We start from the raw sequence: 25058 nt of genomic DNA, 5'->3' as shown, positions 1-25058 counted from the left end.
TTCAATATAACTCAGTATATTTGGGAAAAGAAACAATACGGATGTGTAAAATGGTTAGCAATACTGAAATGTTACTGGGCAAACTGAATGCAGGGAATATTCCTTGATTAGACTTCAGTTTTTTTCCTAGTAGGTACTCTCTGGCCATTGATATTTAAAACCCTTTTCTGTGTCCTATGGTAGGATTTTACTTTTTATAACTATCTTTGTCCATATTTGAAATAGGATTTGAGGCTAAGCCCTTCTTGAGGGCTGTACAGCTTTCGAATCCTGCTTTGTCTATTTCAAAGTTTGGAATCTTTAGTATTGCTTTGTGTCTCAAAGAATCATAAAAAATTTTATTACAAGTTTGTAGTTTCTTTCTATTCTATTCCAGCTCTTACCTGTGTAAACACATACGCACACAAAGAATTGCATCAAGAATTCTTTACTTGGGGGCAGTGCTGGTGGCTTAGCAGTTTAGCGCCGCCTTCCGCCCGGGGCGTGATCTTGGGGACTTGGGATCGAGTCCCGCGTCAGGCTCCCTCCATGGAACCTGCTTCTCCCTCTGCCTGTGTCTCTGCCACTCTCTCTCTCTCTCTCTCTGTGTCTCTCATGAATAAATAAAATCTTAAAAAAAAAAAAAAAAGAATTCTTTACTTGGGCACCCGGGTGGCCCAGTGGTTTAGCGCCACCTTCAGCCCAGGGCATGATCCTGGAGACGTGGGATCAAGTCCCGCGTCGGGTTCCCTGCATGAGGCCTGCTTCTCCCTCTGCCTGTGTCTCTGCCTATCTCTCTCTCTCATGAATAAATAAATAAAATCTTAAAAAAATTTCTTTACTCACCTTTGTATAACACTTTTGACAAAGCTACCAAGCCTTCCTCCCACTACATCTTTTTCTTTGACTTTTTATTTTGAAATAATTTAAATTTATAGAAAAGTTGTAAAACAATATATATATCTTTCATCCAGCTCTCCCTAATATTAACATCTTACATAACAGTAGTACAATTATCAAAACCAGGAAATTAACTAAATTAACTAGATTACAGACCTAATTCAGATTTCTTCAGTTTTCCCACTAACATCTTTCTTCTATTCCAGAATCCAATCCAGGATCTCATTTTATATTAAGGTCATATCTCCTTAATCTCCTTTAATCTATGACAGTTTTTCATTCTTCCTTTTTCTTTCATGACCTTGACACCTTTAAAGAGTATTGGCCGGGTAGTCTGTAGAATGTTTCCTAACTTGTCTGATGTCATGATTAGGTTATTTATTTTTGGCAAGATTATCACAGAAATATGATCCATAGTTATTTTTGAGATCTCTTTTTCGGTTTCTCTCTCTAGCCTAATTGTAGGTACCTCATTGTAACAGTTTTCTTTCTGTCTGCCACCTAGTCCTAAAGCTAACACCTCATATTTGAGGCTTTCATTATAGCATAACCTCTTTCCTAGGAATCAATTTTATGTTCATCATAATGTACTAGGTTATATTAACTACAACTTGTGTACCTCAGTGCTTAAAGAAATAGAGGCTCAGCTCTCACCCATGCTACATGGCAATCACAGGTTGGAAGAGAAGCTTTGCTCATATAGTGTCTCAGGAATTCAGGCTAATGAAGCAGCCATCAGTTTCAATGTTTCTGGTCATCCCGGCAGAGTATGTTACATCAGCAATTAAATGTCCCAGCCTGGAAATGACTCATCGTGCTATTGCTCTCAGCCCACTATTTTGGCCTAACCATGAGGTTACCAAGAAGTGCATCCCTACCATGTGCTTGGAAGGGGGAATCCAGAAATATTTGAAAAACAACATCAATGATGACCATATTCCCACTATAATACTTTATAAATTTTGAATTATTTCACAAAATTCTTTTCTGATTTTACACTCCATGCATAATGGGAAAATCTGGAAAGAGCAAATCACATAAAAGATAAACAACAAATTATTCCTAATTCAACTCTCAGAAATTATACATGAGTGTTTATGTTTATTTCCTTGCATTTGCTTTTCTATGTGTGTGTATGTGTATGCATATGTGTAACTGGATCACACTTCAGAAACAGATTTATATACTCCTAAATTTAACTTACTATAAAAATTTTACCATTTTAGCACAAATTCTTTGAAATGATTTACTAAGTAACTATAACATTTCATTACATATATGCAAAGACAAGTCATTTATATTTTTCTGTTTGATATTATTTTTAATATTCTGTTATTTTAAAACTGCTATGATATAATCTATTTAAAACACATTCTTGGGATGCCTGGGTGGCTCAGTGGTTGAGCATCTGCCTTCGACTCAGGGCATGATCCCGGAGTCCTGGGATCGAGTCCCACATCAGGCTCCTTGCATGGAGCCTGCTTCTCCTATCTGTGCCCCTCTCTCTGTATCTCTCATGAATAAATAAATAAAATGTTTAAAATTTTTTTTAAAAAATAAAACACATTCTTCCTGTTTTATATTTATTAGCTTAGCTGGACAGATTTCCATGAGATTTTTGGAAGCTTACATGTGGTGCTTGGTTTATTATCACTATTCTTGAGTATATGCTAACATGAATAAATATATTTCTTGCTGTCTCACACATTATAGCACATAGAGTATTCTTACTTGCAAAGCAATTTCATCCTAATTCCAAAACATCACCAGCCCTGCAGATGAGTTTTAAACCATCTTTTAAATAATAAATGTTTTGCTGTTAATCTTTTTGGGGTTTCCAACCATATCTACACGTTATCATGGTTTTCTCTTATTAAAAGCTACATGGGGATCCCTGGGTGGCTCAGCAGTTTAGCGCCTGTCTTTGACCCAGGGCATGATCCTGGAGTCCCAGGATCGAGTCCCACGTCAGGCTCCCTGCATGGAGCTCACTTCTCCCTCTGCGTGTGTCTTTGCCTCTCCCCCCCCGCCCCAATGAATAAATAAAATCTTAAAAAAATAAAAACTACACTATGGCAGCCATTAGAATAAGCTTCTTAGATCTCTGACTGCAGGGGTAATAATTGACAGGGGTAATAATAATCCCCAGTTATTGCCCTCTGAAATCCATCATGGAATTGATGGATTTCACCATGATGGCACCAAGGCCACGCTTCTCATGAGCTGTTCCCAGCCAATCACTGAATATGGAGGATACCAAAACAGTTGGGAAACACAGGGTTCCTCTGACAGCTGATTTAGGCTTAGGGACTCCCCATCAGCTTTGTCAAAACTTTCTTAGAATCACAATCTAAGGTATTTCTTGCCCAAATTTATCTTCTTTTCTTTCTCTTTCATGGGATTTAGACCTTCCTCATACTGTGACCACTCTTTTAGTTCCCTGTAGTTCCTTCCAGATTTTTCCTTCATAGGTGTTTTCCCCAGTAAATCTCCTGAACGTCAAATCCTATTTTGGCATCTGCTTCTCAAATGACCCAAAGTAATCTATGCATTTTTTCTCTTATTATTTTCTTTGCATTAGCAAGCATGCTACCTTTTTTTTGCTTTCTTGTTTCAGATTTTAATGGCCAGTATTCCACATATTTGCCGTGTGTTGTATGATTGGTCAGGGCAAAATATCACAAGGAATAGGTTCAGAAACAGGTTTTATTGGAGAAAATTACAAGGCAGGGGTAGCAAGAGAGGGCATAAACACCCTGATACTCTCATCTTTCCACAAAGAGGTATGCCAGAGTCAAGTGAAAGAACATTGCCTGCTTCTTGCTTTTCCTTGTTAGGGGATTCATATGAGTGAATCATATGAATGATTCACAAACTCATCAGTGTGGGAACAGAATGTTGCAGTACCAAGAGCATCAGGGTTGTCTGGAAAAGGTAGGTTCCCTACCTCTGGAGACACTGAGGTTCACAACAGGTGTGTTGCCCCTCCTTTCAGTAGTAGGAACTCATCTTGGAGAAGTTGAGTGAAAATGCACCTCCTCCTCCTGAGAGAAGAGCGTAAGGACCTCGGGCCCCAGGCAACTCATTGCCTAACAAACTGAAGTGAGCTCCCAGGATCACATTTGGATACTTTTGCTCATTTCCCCCTTTCAAATTTTAAAGTGTTATTAGCCAGTAGTTCAAGAATATTTATCATGACACAGAGGTGTCCTTATTTTATTTTCATAGAATTCTTAACACTAAGCTATTCTTTCATTCCTGAGATAGCAAATAATGAACCATTGGGTTTGTTTTCATGAAATCAGGTATTCTTATTTGAATTTACTTGAAATTGGACTGTTGTGGAACCATGGTTTTATGTAGATGTGTGTATGTGTGTGCATATGAATTTATGAATGTCTATTACCTTTGTCAATTATTGATAGACTAGCTGTGCTACATCCAAAAATACATTGCTTGAGGGGCACCTGAGTGGCTCAGTCATTTAGCATCTGACTCTTGGTTTCTGCTCAGGTCATGATCTCAGGGTCCTGGCATCAAGCCCCATGTTGTCCTCTGTGCTCAGCAGGGAGTCTGTTTGAGATTTCTCACCCTCTCCCTTTGCCCTTCCCTCTGCTCATGTGCACTCTCTCTCTCTCAAATAAATAAATAAATCTTTGAAAAAATAAATTGATCTTGGAAACTAGCCCTTTATCTGATACGTCATTTGCAAATATCTTCTCCCATTCTGTAGGTTGTCTTTTAGTTTTGTTGACTGTATCTTTTGCTGTGCAAAAGCTTCTTATCTTGATGAAGTCCCAATAGTTCATTTTTGCTTTTGTTTCTCTTGCCTTCGTGGATGTATCTTGCAAGAAGTTACTGTGGCCAAGATCAAAAAGGGTGTTGCCTGTGTTCTCCTCTAGGATTTTGATGGAATCTTGTCTCACATTTAGATCTTTCATCCATTTTAAGTTTATCTTTGTGTATGGTATAAGAGAGTGGTCTAGTTTCATTCTTCTGCATGTGGATGTCCAGTTTTCCCAGCACCATTTATTGGAGAGACTGTCTTTTTTCCAATGGATAGTCTTTCCTGCTTTGTCGAATATTAGTTGACCATAAGGTTGAGGGTCCACTTCTGGATTCTCTCTTCTGTTCCATTGATCTATGTGTCTGTTTTTGTGCCAGTGCCACACTATCTTGATGACCACAGCTTTGTAGTACAACCTGAAATCTGGCATTGTGAACTTATTAAATTCAACAGCAAAGAAACAAATAATCCAAGCATGAAATGGGCAAAAGACATGAACAGAAATTTCACAGGGGAAGACATAGACATGGCCAACAAGCACATGAGAAAAGGCTCCGCATCACTTGCCATCAGGGAAATACAAATCAAAACCACAATGAGATACCACCTCACACAAGTGAGAATGGGGAAAATTAACAAGGCAGGAAACCACAAATGTTGGAGAGGATGTGGAGAAAGGAGAACCCTCCTTCATTGTTGGTGTGAATGTGAACTGGTACAGCCACTCTGGAAAACTATGTGGAGTTTCCTCAAAGAGTTAAAAATAGATCTGCCTTCTGACCCAGCAATTGCACTGCTGGGGATTTACCCCAAAGATACAGATGCAGTGAAACGCCGGGACACCTGCACCCCGATGTTTCTAGCAGCAATGGCCACGATAGCCAAACTGTGGAAGGAGCCTTGGTGTCCATCAAAAGATGAATGGATAAAGAAGATGTGGTCTATGTATACAATGGAATATTACTCAACCATTAGAAATGACAAATACCCACCATTTGCTTCGACGTGGATGGAACTGGAGGGTATTATGCTGAGTGAAATAAGTCAGTCAGAGAAGGACAAACATTATATGGTCTCATTCATTTGGGGAATATAAAAAATAGTGAAAGGGAATAAAGGGGAAAGGAGAAAAAAATGAGTGGGAAATATCCGAGAGGGAGACAGAACATGAGAGACTCCAAACTCTGGGAAACGAACTAGGGGTGGTGTAAGGGGAGATGGGCGGGGGATGGGGGTGACTGGGTGACGGACACTGAGGGGGGCACTTGATGGGATGAGCACTGGGTGTTATTCTATATGTTGGCAAATTGAACACCAATAAAAAATAAATTTATAAAAAAATAAAAATAAATTGCTTAGCTTTCCATCATTTTCCATAAAAATAAATGGTTTAAGACTCTTAACTATAGAGAACAAACTGAGGGTTCCTGGAGGGGAGGTGGTAAGGTTTTGCTAAATGAGTGATGGGTATTAAGGAGGGCACTTGTGATGAGCACTGGGTGTTATTTGTAAGTGATGGATCACTAAATTCTACTCTCAAAACAAATATTACACTGTATGTTAGCTAAATAGAATTTAAATAAAAACTTGAAACAAACAGACTAAATGTTTTATTTAGCATAGTAATTATCATAACAGAAAACAACACATCAGCTTTGCATAGAAGAACCTATTTGAAAACTTTGATGTATTTGTTTATTTATTTTATGCTAACTTGTTGGTTGAGTTTTTGTCTACTTATGTCCATTTGGATAACTTGTATTTCCATAAGTATTTATTTTTCAGATTATAGAATATATGTATTCTGTCTCTATATTTTAAACAGCTCTGTAGTGTTTTCTTTTTTGTTTCAAATTTTATCAAAGTTATCTATCATTATTTAATTTGCCAATACATTATGCATGAAATATTTTAAGAAAACAAGTATTCTATATGTTGTATTGTAATTGATTTTTCATATTCTAATTTGTTAATTTTTACTTTAAATGCTCTGGACTTCTTTATGCTTTTCTCCAGTTTTTTTCTTTCAAAAATCAAACATTTATTTAATTTAAATTATTTTTTCTCTAAGGAATGTATTTAAACCCATTAACCTTTTTTCAATGAGTAGTGCTTTTACCAACTTTTTTGTTATAATAAGTAATCTCACTATTTTATGTATTATCTACAATTACATTTTCTTAGATTTTTGTAATTTATATATTTTAAACATAAAGAATAATGCATGCTTGCTATAACAAATCAAGCAATACAAAGATTTATAAAGAAATTTGATATCTTCTCTACCCCAGATTACCAGTGTTACAAGTTTCTTTAATATCCTTTGTGCTTCTGTAGATATATTCGAATATACAAAAATGCAGGGTTATTCCCCCTCATCAATGTGTTTACAAAGATATGATTATTCTATACATATTAATTAACTATTTTAAAATTTTGTTTGTTTTTTTCTTAATAATATACTATACATTAGCCTTCCATGATAACACATGTAGAGCTACCTCATTATTTTTAAATAATCACCTCATATTGACAGATTTAGGTTCAGGCTACAAATGATTTCTTAGTCAAGCTTCATTATCCTTTTTAACTAATGAGATTCTTTATAGGTTCTACCAGTTAGTTTCAGTTAATTTAATTCGAGGTATGTTGAAGATTTTTGTTTTGTTATTTTCCTTTGTCTTTGGCTCAGCAGATAATATTTGCTAAGAATACAAGAGAAGGTATGTTGGCATTTTCTAGCCAGATCCAGTTTTAAGTTAGGAGTTTCTCTAACTTTTGTATCTGTGTATTATTCTTTTCAACAAGTCTTGCTCCTCCATGCTCTTCCTTTATGACAGTTTGTTCCTTCCCAAATTAACATTAAAGCTGGAAATCAGCCTTCTCAGATAAACAAGGACCTCCATGACATCTGCTCTCCTCTCTCCAGCCTCATCATCACCCACTCTCTATCTTCAGCTCATCAAATACTACTCAATAGCTTTCAATCCTAGATTATTTCTTGTTCTTCTAGACCTCCTTACCTAAATTAATATTTTAATTTCTGTCTTGAATATCCTTTCTCCGTTTCTCTTTCTGATTGATTTTTACACATCCTTAACAGCCAACTTAGAAAGCACCACTTCTGTAAACTTCACCCCATTCCTACCCAATCCAATTCTAGGCTCTTTTGATTCATTTGCAACTGTGTATAATAGCATCTATCATCCTGTTGGTGCTGTATCTGACAGCCCAGAAAGTGTTTCCTGAGTTTCCCTGACTCCTCAAATTCTCATCATGCATCTCTTCTTTGTTTTCTCAAATAGCAAAAACTTGTGTAGCACATAACACAAAATTTAATATTTAGAAATAAATAATAAAGTACATGAAATATATATATATATTTATTTGTGAATTAGTATGAATAGAGATAACAGATATCGACATAGACTTAAATTTCCAGATATCTAAATACAGAATGCAGTGGTAATCACTGAATATATGTTAAATGATAGATGTACTTTCTTTATTTCACAGGGAAGAAATAACCTTACATGCTTTAATTCTTTTTTATATCATGTGCAATGAAGTTTTTAATGGCTGAGTCATAAGAAAGGGCATAGATGCTTTCTAATGAACAGAGTAGACTTTTCTGCCTTGAATGAAGGCTATCCATTAATCAATGCAATGACAATTTATGGTCAATTCTGTCTTCAGAAAGACTTAATGTTCAGAATGATTTAAGAAATAGAAGTTTCATTTGTAAGAAAATACATGTATGAGAACGAGACAAAGTTTTTATATGGATATAGATTTCTTTTTTAATTGATTGTTTAGGCATAAAAAGAGTAAGCATCAAGGAAAAAGAAGGATTAGAAAAGTAGATAACCATATATTATATATGTATGTGTTCATTTATTGCCTTATAAATCATAATACAGAATTGAGGAAAATACTATAGGGTTTACAGCATTCAGCAAAGGCGATAAAATGGTTAAAGACTCAAACAAAGCTAAAAGGCCCTTTAAAAAGCTAGAGAAATTTACATTAAATTAGTAATTTTTAAACTTAGGGAAATATTGGTAGAGACTAACTTGAATGAAAATATTATTTACCTCTAGAAATATATGGAATCAGAGTACTGTCACTTCCCAAATTAGGCAAATTATCTGAGTCTTGGTTTCCGTCACTAAAAAGTAGCGTCAAATAGCATGCCTATTTTTCACATTTGTTTCTCACATTTCACATAGTGAGATAAATACAGTAAAAGCCCAAGGATAATGCAAATTAGTATATGATCTGATTCTCAAAGGATAAGGGGAGGGATTAAAGTCCAGAACCCCAAAATCACCCATTGTCATCCATATTTAAACTGTACTTGCAAGTGATTTTTATTGTATTTATTGTATTTACAGATAATTGTGAGTTGTAAATCTCTATAGAAATATCTCCCTCTGCCTATGTCTCTGCCTCTCTCTGTGTCTCTCATGAATGAATAAATAAAATCTTTAAAAAATAGAAATGATAATTATTATCCCTTAGGATTACTAATGGATAATTATCCAGTTTGTTTAAGGAAAAGATTTTGGTTAATAAAATCAGTCCAAATTACTGGGGATATTAAAACAGAGGCTTGAAAGGTTTACTTTGTCTACAGTGGTTAAATTAATTTTTATTTTTTCCTTAAACATAGCATTGGTATACCCGTTAAGACAATGATCTCCTACATTTTGTAGTGAGCAGCTTGAGCCTAACAAAGGAAATTTAAAATTTTCAGAAGGCGAAATGGGAAAGGAATATGAATGATTTTCCAAAAAAATGGAAATCAGTAATTCAAACATCCGTTTACATATCTGAATATAATGGACACCATGAATCTTGTTCATCTCTGTTGTCTAGAATATAACCTGATATAGAGTAAATGCTTAATAAATATTAGATGAATGAACTTTGTATTGGGTTCTAAAGGAGAAGGAAAATCACAAATAGTAAAATTATTTAAGTTAAGAACAAATTGATTCCCCCAACCATGAGCAATGCATTGCTTTGTGTTTCCTGCGAAAGGTTTAGTAGGATTAATACATTATGAAATGTGCATATTCTTTTATGGAAAACTTTCATCATAGCTCCACTTGAGCAAGCAGGTTTGTCATTTGAATGTAAATATAAAATACCAGTAGACTCTGGGACAATTCATTTAATCAGTCTACTTGGTTTCCTCAGGAATAAGATCAAGAATTTGGGTTGGATATTCCTTCCAATTCTGGCATTCTGAAATTCTGATTTTGAGTTTTATTTAAATAAAACAGGTTCATTAGATAACCTGGGTTTTATGGCTATAAATGGGAGAGCATACACTTAGTTCACAGTAACAATAGTATATAATAAAAATTTATTTGATATGACTTTTGTAGTTCATTTTTCCCTCTATCTTCCAGAATGAATACATATTTTCTTAGAATTAATTTTATTTTTCGTGTAACTATACAAGGAAAATTAAAACGTGACAATGAATTTTTTAATGGGTGTAAAATGACTTCATGTAGGAGCCTTGGAAGTTATAACAATAAGAGGAATTTCTGTTTCTAAATTCAGTGTCTGTTATGGTTCTCCAAGGATTGAGAAGTGTTTTTAAAGCATTCTGCAAGTTCATGTTCATGACTGATTGCTATGAAGAATATTATGCTCATGTATTATCAGTATGTATAATACAGAAAATCCAAATTGAAGTTCGACAGTACCCATCCCTTATTTTTTTAATGGCAAAAAACACAAAAAACAAAAAAAACAACCTATTAAATTTCCTGAAGCACAGATTCTATGGAACCACTCCTCTGAGTTTTATCTCATGTTGCATGGTAAGAGAGACCAGTATTATCTGCTCCTCAGTCAGTCAACGCAAATATAGTGTTGTGCTAGTTTCAGAAAGTTACACATATGATGGAAGAAGATATTTATAGAAAATTAAGGGAAAAAGGGAAACTTGTTATTTTAATGAAAATAATAAGTGACTAATAATTTGAAATTTTCTTTTTGCTCATCTATGCATTGCAAAAGAAATTGGGGGGAAATTGTTCTGTTTATTTAAAATGACATTGGCAGGCCCATAAACCTTTATCTGGATGTGTTTTAGTTAAATTCCTTAAAATAATTCACTTCTGGGCTAAGAGCAAGCATGAGATTTCAGCTCCCAAAAGTAATTTTTCACGACAAATAACTGAAGCAAGGATTTGGAAGGAAGGTGCCATCTGAACTCAAGTTATAGCACTGATAATTTCAAGCCTGAGGGAAACTGATTATAGTGTTTGCTCATCTTAGAAGACAGGGAAATCCTAGGTAACGGGGGAGAAAAAAAAATGTAGGTTGAAAATATAGTTGACTATCCATGCTTAAAATAAATAATGCAAATAACAAAAACACAAAAGAGGCTTATTTTTATTATCACACAATTACATGTCTTAAAAATCTGAATTTGGACCTTTTGAAGCAACAGAATTTACTTGAAGAAATTCTAAGTACCTCTATCACTACAATAAGTCTCAGTGTATATACATGGGTAGAGTCAAAAGTCCTTGCATAAAACTGCTGAAAGTAGCTAATTAAGTCATTGCGTGACTTGACAAATATGATGAAACATGGAGCTGCATACCTACAAGGATAGAGTGGTTCATTTTCATGTCTATTTTTAAGTAAGTATGAGAGGATAATGTCTTTTTTTAACAGAAATTCTGAAAATTTCCAAAAACTTAGAAAATGGAATGGTGGAAAGAAAATTGAATGACATTTGACTACCTTCCACCTCCTCCTTCTCCATTTTAAAGATCTAGAAACTGAGGCTCTGGAAGGATAAATGACAAGGGAAAAAGTTTTTCTTAGCCCATCTCAGGGCTGGAATTTAATTTTATGACACTCTGTCCTTGGTTTTCTCTCCTACTATATTGATTACAATATTCAGCTTTCCCTTTTATTCTTGTATATTTTATGAGATTTTTCTCTTCATTGCTTAGTAGGAAGCAATATTAATCAACCAAGCATGCATATTTTGTTTCCCAGATAATTCCCAGCTGCTATAACTGAGTCCAGGATGTCAAGGTTTTATGAGTCCTGAGAGGAACGGGTGAAGGCCAGATGGCAGGACCTTCTCTTTTGTCCTCCTGCATCCTGATATTATCACTTGCTATGGGATTTCCATGCTTAGGATCCATCCCTGCCTAGTGATGTTTTTAACTGTTGATGCCTTGGACTGACTTTTCATATCTGATAACCTCCTGCTCTAATTTCTGTCACTGAACATTCATATATAATGTATTCCCAAAGGGTAGTGTGGCCCAGCTGTGTAGATTGCAGGTAAAAGATGACATTTTGGTCCTCCACCTTATTTCTGATCCATCATCATACATGGTTCTGGGATGGCACATGAGTTGTTAAGAGTTCAAGCTCTGAGTTCAAAGCTAGCAGTATGCTCTTGAGGGAGTAGCTTGAGAGCTCTATGCTTGTTTTCTTATCAGCCAAAGGAGATAAGAATAAACCATAAGTTATAGAATTGTTAGGAGAACAAAATAGGAATTTATTTGAAGAGTTTAGAATTGTGCCTGACAAAGAATAGTGCTTGATAAAATGTGATTATGATTGTTCCTATTAGTGTGAGGGCTTTCCACTCTCCATATAATAATTGCCACCACCATCTATTTCCCTCTTTTAAAGAATTTATTGAAATCTGCTGTGTGGAGAAAGGATGGGTTTTTGACTTAAACTTATATGCATTTAAAATATCAACTGTACAAACTAGTAGGTATATAAATTCTGGATAATTTATTCACTCGTTGAGAGCCCTAGTAGTTTTCATCTGTAAAATGGGGATTGTATCTGAGAATTTTTTTTCAAAATGTAATGAGAGCTGATGGTCAGTGAGAGAGAAAGAAAGAAAGAAGGAAGGAAGGAAAGAAAGAAAGAAAGAAAGAAAGAAAGAAAGAAAGAAAGAAAAGAAAAGAAAAGAAAAGAAAAGAAAAGAAAAGAAAAGAAAGAGGTTGTGTGTTTCTGTCAAGTGGTGATGTGAAAGTAAGCCTAATGGAAAATGTGAGCAGGCTGAGGGGAGGGGTGGATTGAACAGGGAATTCAGAATCCTGTATGGTTCTTAAGGAAATAATTTAATTTTGTGTATATTTGTGTATTTGGTAGTACTTCAGGAAATTTTGTAGGTATAACATAGAAAATAAATTGCCCAAGTGAAAAATAAAATAAGACATTGTCTCATATCTCAGTAAGACATGTTAAACAGTATCCATGGCAGTTTGCAGCTCGTTGTGAGTATGGCATGTGTGTGAGCCCAAAGGTCTTTGGAAATTTGAATCCTCATAGCTAATAAAGAACAAAAATGAAAATGATAATATTGCAGTTTCAGTAGACTAGGTTTTGGATTGTTTTGTAATTATGATGTTATGGTTTTCTCTTATTAAAATACTAACAATTCACTAGGCCAGTAAAGCCTAATAAGTTGGTGGCTTGCCAGCTATGGTGAGTACATCATTTGATTTGCTCCTATGGTTGCAGAAGAGATGGAGTGTTTCTGAAGCAGAAACGGAGTAAAGAAGGCTTATTTAAATAATATAATTCAGAATTGAAATAGGGAGGTAAATTTAAAAAAAAAACTTTCCTGGTATTCAGGGCTCATCTCTCTGTGGTCCAATATGATCTCATATATAAAGTCCTTCTCCAGAAGTAGAGCTCCAAGATGTTTGAAATGACACCATTAGTGATTACACTTGTCCTATGTTTGTTTTTTCAAAACAAAAATATTTCTCCAGTGAATAGTATGTCAAGTCTCTTATACTGTGATTTAATTTCTTATTAATTGGCTTTTCCTCCAGAGGTCGGGGAAAGAAAAGGGCTGACAGAAGAGAAGCAAAGAAGAAATGAAAGGGGGCATGGTAGATTATATTATTGTTCAGAAATATTTACTTACCTTTGCCTCTCCCTAGTAGAGAGGTGGAGTATCTTTTCCTATCCTTTGATTTTTGGGTTTGTTGATGTGACTTGCCTTGGCCAGCAGAATGTAGTGAAAGTAACATCTTACTTGGTCTGAGTCTTGGTCTTAGAGGGCTTTGTGGGTTTTGTTTGTTTTTGCTTGCAGTCTTGTGCTTTTGCCATTGTCATGAGGATATTTTTGAGCTAGCCTGTCATTTCAACAAGTAGGAAGAGAGATACATGGAGCAGAGCTGTTCCAGGCAAGTCTAGCTTAAATCAGGTTATCTCTAACTTACCCATCGATGTATTAAAAAATAGATGCATGGTGTTGTATATAACCAAGATTTTGTGTTTGTTATACAGTATGCTATAGCAATAGGTAATTGATACATTAGGGCATACTGAAAACCAGTTTTGCCTACTTCACAATTTCTCAAGTTGCTTTCCCTTCACCTGAGGCGTGAAGAAAAATTCCCTTGTTGAAGGGAATACAGTGTAGACATAACTCTACTAAGGTCTTTATGCATTTTCTGGGCCCAACTAAAGAATCAAAAATTATGTTTTCTCATTTTTTTTGTTGAGAGGGAGAAGCAGTGGGAAGGGGCAGAGGGTGAGGAAGAGAATCTTAAGCAGGCTCCATGCCCAGCATGGAGCCCAACTCGGGTCTGGATCTCATGATCCTGAGATAATGACCTGAGCCAAAATCAAGAGTCAGACACTTAGCCAACTGAGCCATCCAGGCGCACCATGTTTTCTCTTGAAGTATATCAAGTCTCTTCCTTAAAGTTTTATTTTTTAGTTGTATCGATTGTTTTTAATCCATATCCTGTTACAAATAATCTTTTAAGCAAAACAAATGATCAGTGAAGGATGTTTTACTTGTCTGTTTTGCTCTGGTTTTCTTGAATCTTCTCTTGGTGATTTATACAAACTGCATTTTTTTTGTCTAGGATTGTCTATTCAAATCTCTGGTCCTTAGTCTTAATATTTTCTTCTTTAGTTCCCTGTTACTATTTTGTATTGTGCTCAGGAAAAGAATCATTGGAGCTTTTAAAAAGTGTATGAGATAAAATTAAAGTATATTCATCTTTATTTCGATCCTTTCAGACATGCTCTTTCACTACTTGTATAGCTTAACAGAAAATTGGACACATTGTGAGGGCATGTCCAAACTCTCTTTAATCTCTATAAACATACATCAGTTACAAAGGGAATCAATTCAATCAAAACTGTAAATTAAACATTAGTTTACTCCTTCTCTCTTTATTCAGATGAATCCTGCCGTCATCTTGTAAAAGAAGATTTGAAAATTTAGTTACTTGTTAAGTTATGAAAAAAGTTTTAGTATGTTGAGTGGTATACCTCAATGGAAAAAGCAGAACTTGCATAAGATTTTTTTCTACATATCTCTGGTATTTGCATGGTTTACTTAAAAATTGACCTAAACCATTATTTTTTAAAATATAGTTTTCTCTTATTCAGGCCTCATCCCTTCATGGTATTATTATAACTTGACAGTTGTGAGTAGTCCAGTAGTGATTCTTTCTTACTGCCTACTATTGATTGATACCATTAGAGAACCTTTGTATGTACCATAAAAGTCTTTCATACCCCCACTTTTAATTTTGATCCAAATGTCATCAATCCATTCTCTATCCAGTAAAGTGATATTTTAAAATTGAAATCAGATTATTTCATTTTTTGCTTAAACTCTTCAATTATTTCTAGTTACCCTTGGAATAAAATCTAATGTTTTAAATGTGGTCCTAAATCTTATTCTCCTGCTTTTCTTTTATGTCAGCCTTATTATCTTCCTTCATATCCTCTGAAAATTCCTTTTCTACAAAAGTCTTTTCTCATCTTAGGCCTTAGCAGGTTGTATTTGCAAAAACATGGAAGTGTAAGAATAGATGGAAAATTCAGGAAAAGAAAAATGGTTCTTTATGAATGTGGCATAGAGACATATCAGGAGTGGATACAAAGATTAGCCTGTGTTTGCCCATGTGCTACAGAGTATACCTGTGTTTATGTTTATGTAAGTAGGTGTGATAATATATGTATTTCATAAATAATATATGCATTATATATATGCATTATATAATGCATATATCATCATATTTTTAAAAGATTTTATTTATTCATGAGAGACACAGAAAGAGAGGCAGAGACATAGGCAGAGGGAGAAGCAGGCTCCCCATGGGAAGCCCAATGTGGGACCCCGGAATCACAACCTGAGCTGAAGGCAGATGTTCAACCACTGAGCCACCCAAGTGTCCCTGTATCATCATTTTTTTGGTAAATAAAGATAAAGTGTATTAAATTCAAGTTAGCAAGCATCATCAAATGTTTCTTACAGTATAGGCCATATAAGTTATCTAACCTTTTCGAGCCTCAGATTTCTCATCTTAAAAAAAATAATACCTACTTATAGGGTTGTATCTGAGAGGTTATTTTTCTGTAAGTCACACTAAGCACTCAGCACATTGGAGCTACTTTGTGCACATCAGGGAGTTAACTGCAGTAAGGAATGTTAAACACAAAACACAGATTTTACTCCCAATGAGATTATAAGCTCTCTCAGAACAGAAATCTTTAAAGGGAAAAAGGGGTAAGTGCCTGTTAACCTACTCATTTTTTAATATAATGACTAGAAATAGTAAAACTTTCTGGACTGAGAATTCTATTTCCCAAATGCATACTCCTGCCATAAGGTCACTGAGGAAAGCTTTGATGGTGGGCATTGACCTCAAATATTTAAAGAGCTAAATTCACCATGTTTGTGTGGCCAGGACCTATTCCTCTTTAGGTTCAACCACTATACATCTCTCTCTTTGATTAAGCACATGTTACAATATTAACTAACATTTTGACTTGATTATCTTTTGCTAATAAACCTTCCAGGACTACTCCTAGCTATATCACTTAGGAGAACAGCTTAAAATTACTACACTACTTTAAAAAATATTATGAGCAGGTCAGACCATTGTAATGCCTAATGGAGAATGAATATAGAAAACATCTGAGAAAATAAGTTGCACAGTTTATGTGTCACTTTACAAATAGCTCAGAAGTTTAGACTTAAAAAATAAGTTGAACCCTGTCCTCACAAAACTCATGAGGACAAAAATTTTTTTACCCAGCTGTTAATGCCTCTGGTAATTACTATAAATCCAACTTGTATTGTAATAGTCTAACATTCAAGGATTTTGTTTTGGCTGGAACCCATAGTTGGAGAAAGGGTTTATTAAAAACAAATTCAACTTCAAAATGTTGAAGATCCACTTTGATACTAACTGGGAAGGGTCTAGTACAGTAGAATACAGATATTGATCGAGTTCATAAACTGAGTAACACATCCAATAATAATTTCTTCTTACAGAAAGATTATTTTTTTTTGTTTTTTGATTTAGTTTATGCCAAACAGAGGACTCAATCCAATAATTTTTCTATGGCAGTTTTTCACGTGGAAATACAGAATGAATTTGATACTGGCAAAATTCATTACATTTGTTGTGAAATGTAAGGTTTAAATCCTGGGTAGTAATTTCATGACAGCAGGCAAATAACTTGTTCACATGTCAGTTTACTTCTGGAGATGGTGGTAATGGTGCTTTTCATGATTTGATGAGATAATAGCTATAAATTGTGTGTGTTGCTCTAGCAGATTGGGTTCCCCAGGAAGCTAACTCTGATTTGAAGATTAAGTTCATTAGGGAGTATTCGTAGGATAAACAGTATGGAAGGGAATTCACAAAATTGTGATTATTCAGAGGAAGTTGAGCAGAAATGCAGCCTTAGCCAATAAGCCTATCAATGGAAACCTTAGCCAATCCATGGAGAGTTCTGTGGATAGGATGAATCTTCAGGAGAGTCTTGATTTTGGATGAGAGGAATGGGTCTTTATATACCTTCCTAGATCAGTCATTAGATGGAGGCCTTCTGGAATTGAGGAATAACCTTGCCCAGGGCTATTCTCTTAAACTGAGGTAATTACTAAAGTAGGCCTGACAGACAGTTGGGAGCTGTCAACCAGCAGCAGTATATTATTACCTGGGGTAATAATCAACCCATCCTTTCTGAGGAGATCTGGGTGGCACTTTAGTGTCTACCATAATCACCAAATCATCTGTAAGTATTTAACAGTATATGTTATTATGAAACATATTGTCTTTCATATTTCGAAGAGATCTCAAAAGTTCTACTCTTCCTTTTTGTTACAATTCAACTGTGCTGTTTTTCTACTGGAATTTGCTCCACTATATTTTGGTCAGAGAACCTACAAGATGTCTTGCATATTTCGTATCACTTAATTTTTGTAATAACTTGGTAAATTTTGTGTCATTTTCAGTTACTGTGAAGAAACTGATGTCAAAATGGAGTGCATAAGCTTTTTAATTTACATCTCCACTATAAAGTGAAATAAGACTTTAACCCCAATCTTTTTTTAATCTAAATCCCATGAGATATTTTATTTAGAACTTTGGTATGAGTGAACTTTGCTATAATTTATAGTTTATTCAAGATATTTTGACATTTTTAATGCCATGAAGATTTTACTTCAGCATATGCTGTAGGCGACAATTGTTATATTAAGTTCTAGACCTTTTAATTTTTTATATAATTTTATAAGTAGGTTAATTGCATGGATTTCATTTAATTATTAACATTTATATTTAATCTGGATAGATGGATAAGTAGATCTAGAATTTTCATGAACATCTAATAAGTATTCTTATGTATCATATGAAATATAATTTCTTACTACATAATTCACTTATTTTGATTTAGAAGCACAGGTGAACTGTTTAAAATGAGAAGTTACCTAACTATCCAATGCTAGTATCCAAAATAGAATAAATCAGAAATATCACAAGATAGAATGTTATATGTACACATTAGGCAGTCTTCAAACAAATAAACTTTGTTTTCTTAGATGAACCAGATAGAGGAGCATAAGCAGTACACCATGAGAAGATGGTGGAGAATAGCTGGGATTTTGAAGTAGTTCATTTGTGTGGGTGAAGTACTTGGAATATTCAGTGAAGGGAGTGATGATCTAGGGACATACCTCAATAACCAAGGGCTCAGAAAAGAGCCTTGAAGGTACAGAGAAAGTGAAAAGGAGACCCAACTGAAAAAATGCACAATGTATCATCGGCATACAAATTTTGAAGCAGACAGATAACAGGAATAGCTTTTATTTTGGCCTGTGATGAAGGATTTCAATAATATGAAGCATGTCGGGGTTGGCTATTTTAGAATGCTTCCAAAAGTGTTATTCTTAGCAGTTTAGTGGTAGAAGAGAACAGCATCAGCCTCTAGGTCATGGGATCAGAGATCCCAACTTCATCACAATGAATTACTAGAAATTTCCCCCAGGTTATGGGACCAGGTTTTCAGACAGTTTTAGCCTCTGATCGTGATATGATCTTTTCTTCAAAATCTTTTGTCAGTGTGTCTTCAAGATATTTTAGAGTTAAATTAGAATTTATTTCTTTGAGACTTGGCTGCCATAATAAGATGAATCATTTATTTATTTTTCTGTCAAACGGGTAATGTGCTGAGGTCGTAACAAGGTTTGAGGGAGATACATGTCACACCGTGGCCTGAACATCCAGTCATCACACTTACGAACTACAAAGGGATAAGTTTAATTTTAAGTTAATAAGTTTAATTTTAAACAAGTTTAATTTTAAACAAGAATTCTTGGAGTGACATAGGTTGTTCCCAATTATGCTCCCCCCACCCCTTAGAACAACGACTAAGAACTATTCATGGACAAGGCAACACTGATAAAATCCTTTTGTGAGGTCAGAGCAAACCTCTGTACCACAGAAACCAAGGCAGACTGAATTAGAAGGGTAAGAAAAGCAGCTATTCAGTAAACACATTGCCCCTCCCCCAGGCTGATGCAGCACCATACTGCGAGATCGCCCCTGACAATTCCTACAGTGAAAAAAGAGGGCCTAGGGTGGACATCTAGCTTCCCCATCATTGTGAGTCACTTGTTGGGAGTCCCTACTCTGGTCTCACCTCATGGGGATCAAAAGGGAATCTACAGGGATTGACCATTGAGAATCTGATTGTGATAGAGAAGGGGGAGGAGCTTGAAACAATCAGTACTTGGATTTGAGCCAGCCAAGTTCCTACCTGCCACACACAAGTAGTAGTCTCAGCCAGTGCCTTTGTTCACCTGCAGGAGCCAAGATAGTGGTACAGTTTGACTGGGGAACTTAGTGGAATACAAATCTGCCTGATTCTGGTCCCGAGGAAAAGCAGCTTGAAAGCCTTGGAGGCTGGTCCCCAGGACTCCCACCCGCACCACCCACCCAGGCAGAGCAGTTTAGTTATAAGTCCACCTACTACTGAGTATAGTTCCTTGGCCATGCCCCACAACAAAGTGCATGCAGAACACCTGGAAGCTCTGTAGCCTAGCAACACTTGAGCAGAGAGCCTGGCAGGCAGAGCTGATTATCCATAGAGCAAAGCCAGTGGCCTTGTTGAGCCAGAGAACTTAGGGTTTGAGTTGGTTTGAATCAAAACCACAAATACTCTTGCTGTCCTTGGAGCTTGTTCTCCCACTGTCCAGACAGGGAAACTAATTCATAGCCCCACCCTTTGCTGTACACAGCCTTTAGCCATGTATGACCAGAGAACCTAACCACAACACACAAGAAGCAGAGTATGCCATCCAACAGTCCTGCTTATAGTGGCAGTTGAACAGAGAGCACGGCTGGTGGTTTTCTCTATCAGCAGCCCAAAAGCAGTGGCCCTGTTTTGCCAGGGAATTCAGTATATAGTCTTGCCTGATTCAGGTCCCCAAACAATGAGCTGTGCTAGCCTTGGGGGCCTGTTTTCCTGCTAGAGGCAGGAAGCTAATTCACAGCCCCACCTAAATCTGAGTATGGTATCCAGGCCTATCATTTAGGAAGCCTGACCAGAGAATCCAGGCAACCATGGAGCCCATCCTATTGTCTCACTTGGGCAGGGAACCAAGCCAGTAGTCCTGTCCAACTGTTCCAAGCCAGTGGCGCCTCCTTACCCCAGAGTTTGAGCAATGGCTTCACCCCAAAGTAGACTCTGATAGCAAGCTTTACCTGCCCAAGGACATTACCAGCTAACATACCAAGAAACTCAAACTGAGCTGAATGGTAATTAATTGTTTCTGCTAAACACTAGGTTGGTTCCACATACATAAATCAAATACATCACATTAATGGAATGTAAGATAAAATTATATGATCACCTCAATAAATGTAGATTAAAGCATTTGACAAAATTCAGTATCCTTTCATGATAAAACTCTCAACAAATTGGGTATAGAGGGAATAAACTTCAGCATAATATGGGCCATATGTGAGAAGCCCACACTAACATAATATCCAGTGGTGAAAGGTTGAAAGCTTTCCTGCTATGATCATAACAGGGTGCCCACTCTCATCACTCTTACTGGTAGTCCTAGCTGAAGCATTAGACAGGAAAAATAAATAAAAGGCATCCAAATCAAAGGAAGAAGTAAAATTATCTGTTTGTAGATGATATGATCTTACATATAGAAAATCATAAAGAATTCACCAAAAAGAATTAAAACTAATCAATGAGTTCAGTAAAGTTGCAGGATATAAAATCACAAGCAGAAATCAGCTGTTATTTCAAAGTACCAACAACAAAATATCTAGAAAAGAAATAAAACAATCCTTTTCACAATAGCATCCAAAACAATAAAATACTTAGGAATAAATTTAACCAAGAAAGTGAGAGATTTGTAGAAGTAACACTTTGATGAAAACAATTAAAGAAGACACAAGTAAATGGGAAGATATCTCATGTTCATGGATCAGAAGAATTGATATTGTTAAAATGGCTATTCTACACAAAGTCATCTATAGATTCAGTTGCAGTTCCTATCAAAATTTCAATGGCATTTTTCACAGTAGAAAGATTTCCTTACAATTTGATTCCAATGGCATTTTTGTCCAAAATGGAAAGGTTTTTTTTTTTTTTTAATTCGTATGGAACAACAAAAGACTGTAAATGACCAAAGTAATCCTGCAAAAAACAAAGCTGGAGACATCACAATTTTTTTTTGACATCACAATTTCTGATCTCAAACTATATTACAAATGTATAATAATCAAAACAGTATGGTACTGGCATTAAAAAAAAGACACACATTCCAATGGAACAGAATTGAGAGCCCCAAAATAAACTATAGTCAACAAATATTTGACAAGGGAGGCAAGGATACCCAATGGGGAAATGATAGTTTCTTCAATAAACAGTGCTGGGAAAACTGGACAATCACCTGCATAATAGTGAAATTAGACCTCTCTTTTACACCTCTCACAAAAACTAACTCAAATTGGATTAAGGACTTAAACATAATACCTGGAACTGTAAAACTCCTAGAAGAAAACACAGAGGAAAAGCACATTGACAACTATTTTGGCAATGAATCTTTGGATATGAACCAAAAGCACAAGCAAGAAAAAATAAATAAGTAGAACTACATCAAACTAAAAGCTTCTGAATAGCAAAAGAAACAATTAACAAAATGTAAAAGTGGCTTTTGGAATGAGAGGAAAATATTTCCAAAACATCTACCGAGTAAAGGGTTAATGTCTAAAATATGTAAGGGGCTTAACAACTCAATAACCAAAACAAACATTCTAAAAACGGGAGGGGGGGAGGGGAGGCAAAGCACCTGAATATTTTTTTTTTTATTAAAGGCCAAGTTCCCTTATGAGGTTTTTTTAAGTTATTTATTTATTTATTTATTTGTTTATTTATTTATTTATGAGAGAGAGGCAGAGACATAGGCGGAGGGAGAAGCAGGCTCCATGCAGGGAGCCTGACGTGAGACTCGATTCCAAGTCTCCAGGCCAAAGGCAGCACTAAACCGCTCAGCCACCAGGGCTGCCCTGAATAGATTTTTTTCTAAGAAGACATACAAATGGCCACCAACAGATATGTGAAAAGGTGCTCAACATCGTTTAATCATCAGGGAAATGTGAATCAAAATCACAAAGAAGTATCACCTCACATCTGCTAGAATGGCTATTATCAAAAATATAAAAGATAACAAGTGTTGGAAAGGATATAAAGGAAAGTGAACACTTACGCATTAGTTGGTGGGAATGTAAATTGGTGTAGCCACTATTGAAAACAATACCTAAGTTCCTCAAAAAAAATTTTTTTTAATTTTATTTATTTATTTATGAAAGACACTGAGAGAGAGAGGCAGAGACATAGGCAGAGGGAGAAGCAGGCACCATGCAGAGAGCCCGATATGGGACTCAATTCTGGGACCCCGGGACCACACCCTGAGCTGAAGGAAGACTCTCCACTGCTCAGCCACCCACTCAATTTTAGTTCCTCAAAAAATTGAAAATAGAATTACCATATGACCCAGTAGTCTCACTTCTGGTTTATATCCAAAAGAAATGAAATAAGGACCTCAAAAAGATATATGTACCTCCTTAAATGAATGTCTATTTAAGTATTATTCACAATAGCCAAGATATGGAAACAACCTAACTATTCATCTATAGATGAAATGATAAAGAAGTAGTGTATTTAGCCATGAGAAAAAGGAAATCTTGCTATTTGTAACAATATGGATAGACCTTTAGGGCATTATGCTAAATAAGTTAGAGAAAGACATTGGATGCCTGGGTGGCTCAGTGGTTGAGCATCTGCCTTTGGCTCAGGGCATGATCCCTGAGGCCTGGGATCGAGTCCTATGTCGGGCTCCCTGCATGGAGCCTGCTTCTCCCTCTGCCTATGTCTCTGCCTCTCTCTCTCTCTCTCTGTGTCTCTCATGAATAGATAAATAACATCTTTAAAAAAATAAGTTAGGGAAAGACAAGTACTATATGATCTCACTTATGTGTGGAATCTAAAAAAGCTGAAGTCAAAGAAACAGAGTAGAATGGATATTGCTGGGGGTTGGGGGATGGAAGAAGTAGGGAGATGTTAATCAAAGGATACAAACTTCCAGCTATAAGATTAATAAATTTGGGGTATCTAATGTACAACATTGTGACTTAGTTAGCAATACTGTATTATGTTCTTGGAAGTTGCCATAAGACTAGATTTTAAATGTGTTCACCAGAAAATTAAATGGTGGTTCTGTGATGGAGGTGTTAACCAACCCTACTGTGGTAATCATTTTGAAGTACATAAGTATCAAATCATCACATTGTACATCTTAAACTTACACCATGTTATATGTTAATGATATCTCAGTAATGCTGGAAAACAAATGACTAAAATTCTTTGCTTCCCAAAAGGCCAGTCTTCAATTAGATAAGGACTTGTGCTAGAACAAAGCTCAATATGCTACTTCTTTAAGAAAGTTATACTGTGAAAAATGAGAAGTTAGCCAAATAAAACCATGTTCTTAGTGATATAGTTGATTTACACTTTGGCATAAGCTCCTTACCTCGTTGTAGCCTGGGCATGGACAGGCAGTCATGAACTTGGTGTAGCATGGTTTTGCAGGTATCATTTAATTTAATCCTTAAATCTGTGCTGTGAGCAATAATTAACCTCATTTTACAAGGAATTGAGATCCAGAATTAGTGCAGTTCACTGAAATGTTTGCAGTTAGCAAGTTCTAGTTGAGGATTTTCAAGGCAGACTGACTCTTTTTTCCTCCAGTTTAATTACTGTGCTATTTTGACATTTGGTATATAAAAGGCTTTTGAACTTTTTACACGATAATCTTTTAAATGAAATCTCGTGTATATTCCAATACATAAAAAAAAATAAAAGTGGATGTGTTTGGTTTGATTTGAGGAAGCACAGAATTTGACATTACACTCCATCAGTCCCATATGCCTTATTCTCCATTCCTAGAAATAGCTTGAAGCCCTCTAGATTAGATTATCCTGGAGATTGGCATAATTATTAGAGTCCAGATAAGCTTCATTTTGTTCACTTGATAACATCACCAAAATATGTATGTATATAATCAGAGTACAAAAAGTAAAATATCATTTTGTGGACCAAAACTAGATAGAACAAAAGGAAGTCATTGTTTGAAAGTCTGGGAGATACTGATAGAATCAATCCCAAATCCAACAACCTGGGAATATTTTAGCTTCTTGTTTCAGTGGCTTCTCTAAGTTTCACTTTACCATGTTTTTATTTATACAAAAAATCATTTGGGAAATGCAGATGTGATAAAACAAGCATGACTCCTCAAACTGTTAGGTACAGGTTAATTCCATTGAAAAAAAAATTTTTCAGAGAATGCTGAAAGAAAATCAATATTTCTACCACATTATTATGAACCCCATGTTAGGGTTATTTGCCTCACGTTAAAAAAAAGTGTAAATATGCCGTTTCTTTCACTGAGAAGTTCTTTTAAGGCCTGGAGGGATAAAGTTTGAATTGCATATGTGATCACTGATGTTTATATATTGAAGTTTGCATATAACTAAGG

General features: G+C 35.6%; 1 long non-coding RNA gene and 1 other non-coding gene across 3 annotated transcripts in view; both read right to left on the bottom strand.

Moving 5' to 3' along the window:
• Positions 1-20034, bottom strand: part of LOC112654554 (uncharacterized) — a 46908-nt gene extending 26874 nt beyond the window's left edge. The window contains exons 1-3 of one of the 2 annotated variants that reach the window (XR_003133110.3): positions 19973-20034; positions 19760-19802; positions 18823-19243 (exon numbers count right to left, since the gene is read on the bottom strand). This is a non-coding gene — a long non-coding RNA (uncharacterized LOC112654554). Of the gene's footprint in view, positions 1-18822; positions 19244-19759; positions 19907-19972 lie in introns of those variants that run through there. The other variant, XR_003133104.3, reaches the window with a different exon arrangement.
• Positions 19152-19255, bottom strand: LOC112656095 (small nucleolar RNA U13). Its single transcript, XR_003134111.1, has one exon. It is a non-coding gene; the product is annotated as a small nucleolar RNA U13 (small nucleolar RNA).
• Positions 20035-25058: the final 5024 nt, after the last annotated feature.

This window comes from Canis lupus, chromosome X (genome assembly GCF_003254725.2).
Source record: "Canis lupus dingo isolate Sandy chromosome X, ASM325472v2, whole genome shotgun sequence".
Lineage (NCBI taxonomy): Eukaryota > Metazoa > Chordata > Mammalia > Carnivora > Canidae > Canis > Canis lupus.
This window is presented reverse-complemented; position numbering and strand designations above follow the sequence as displayed.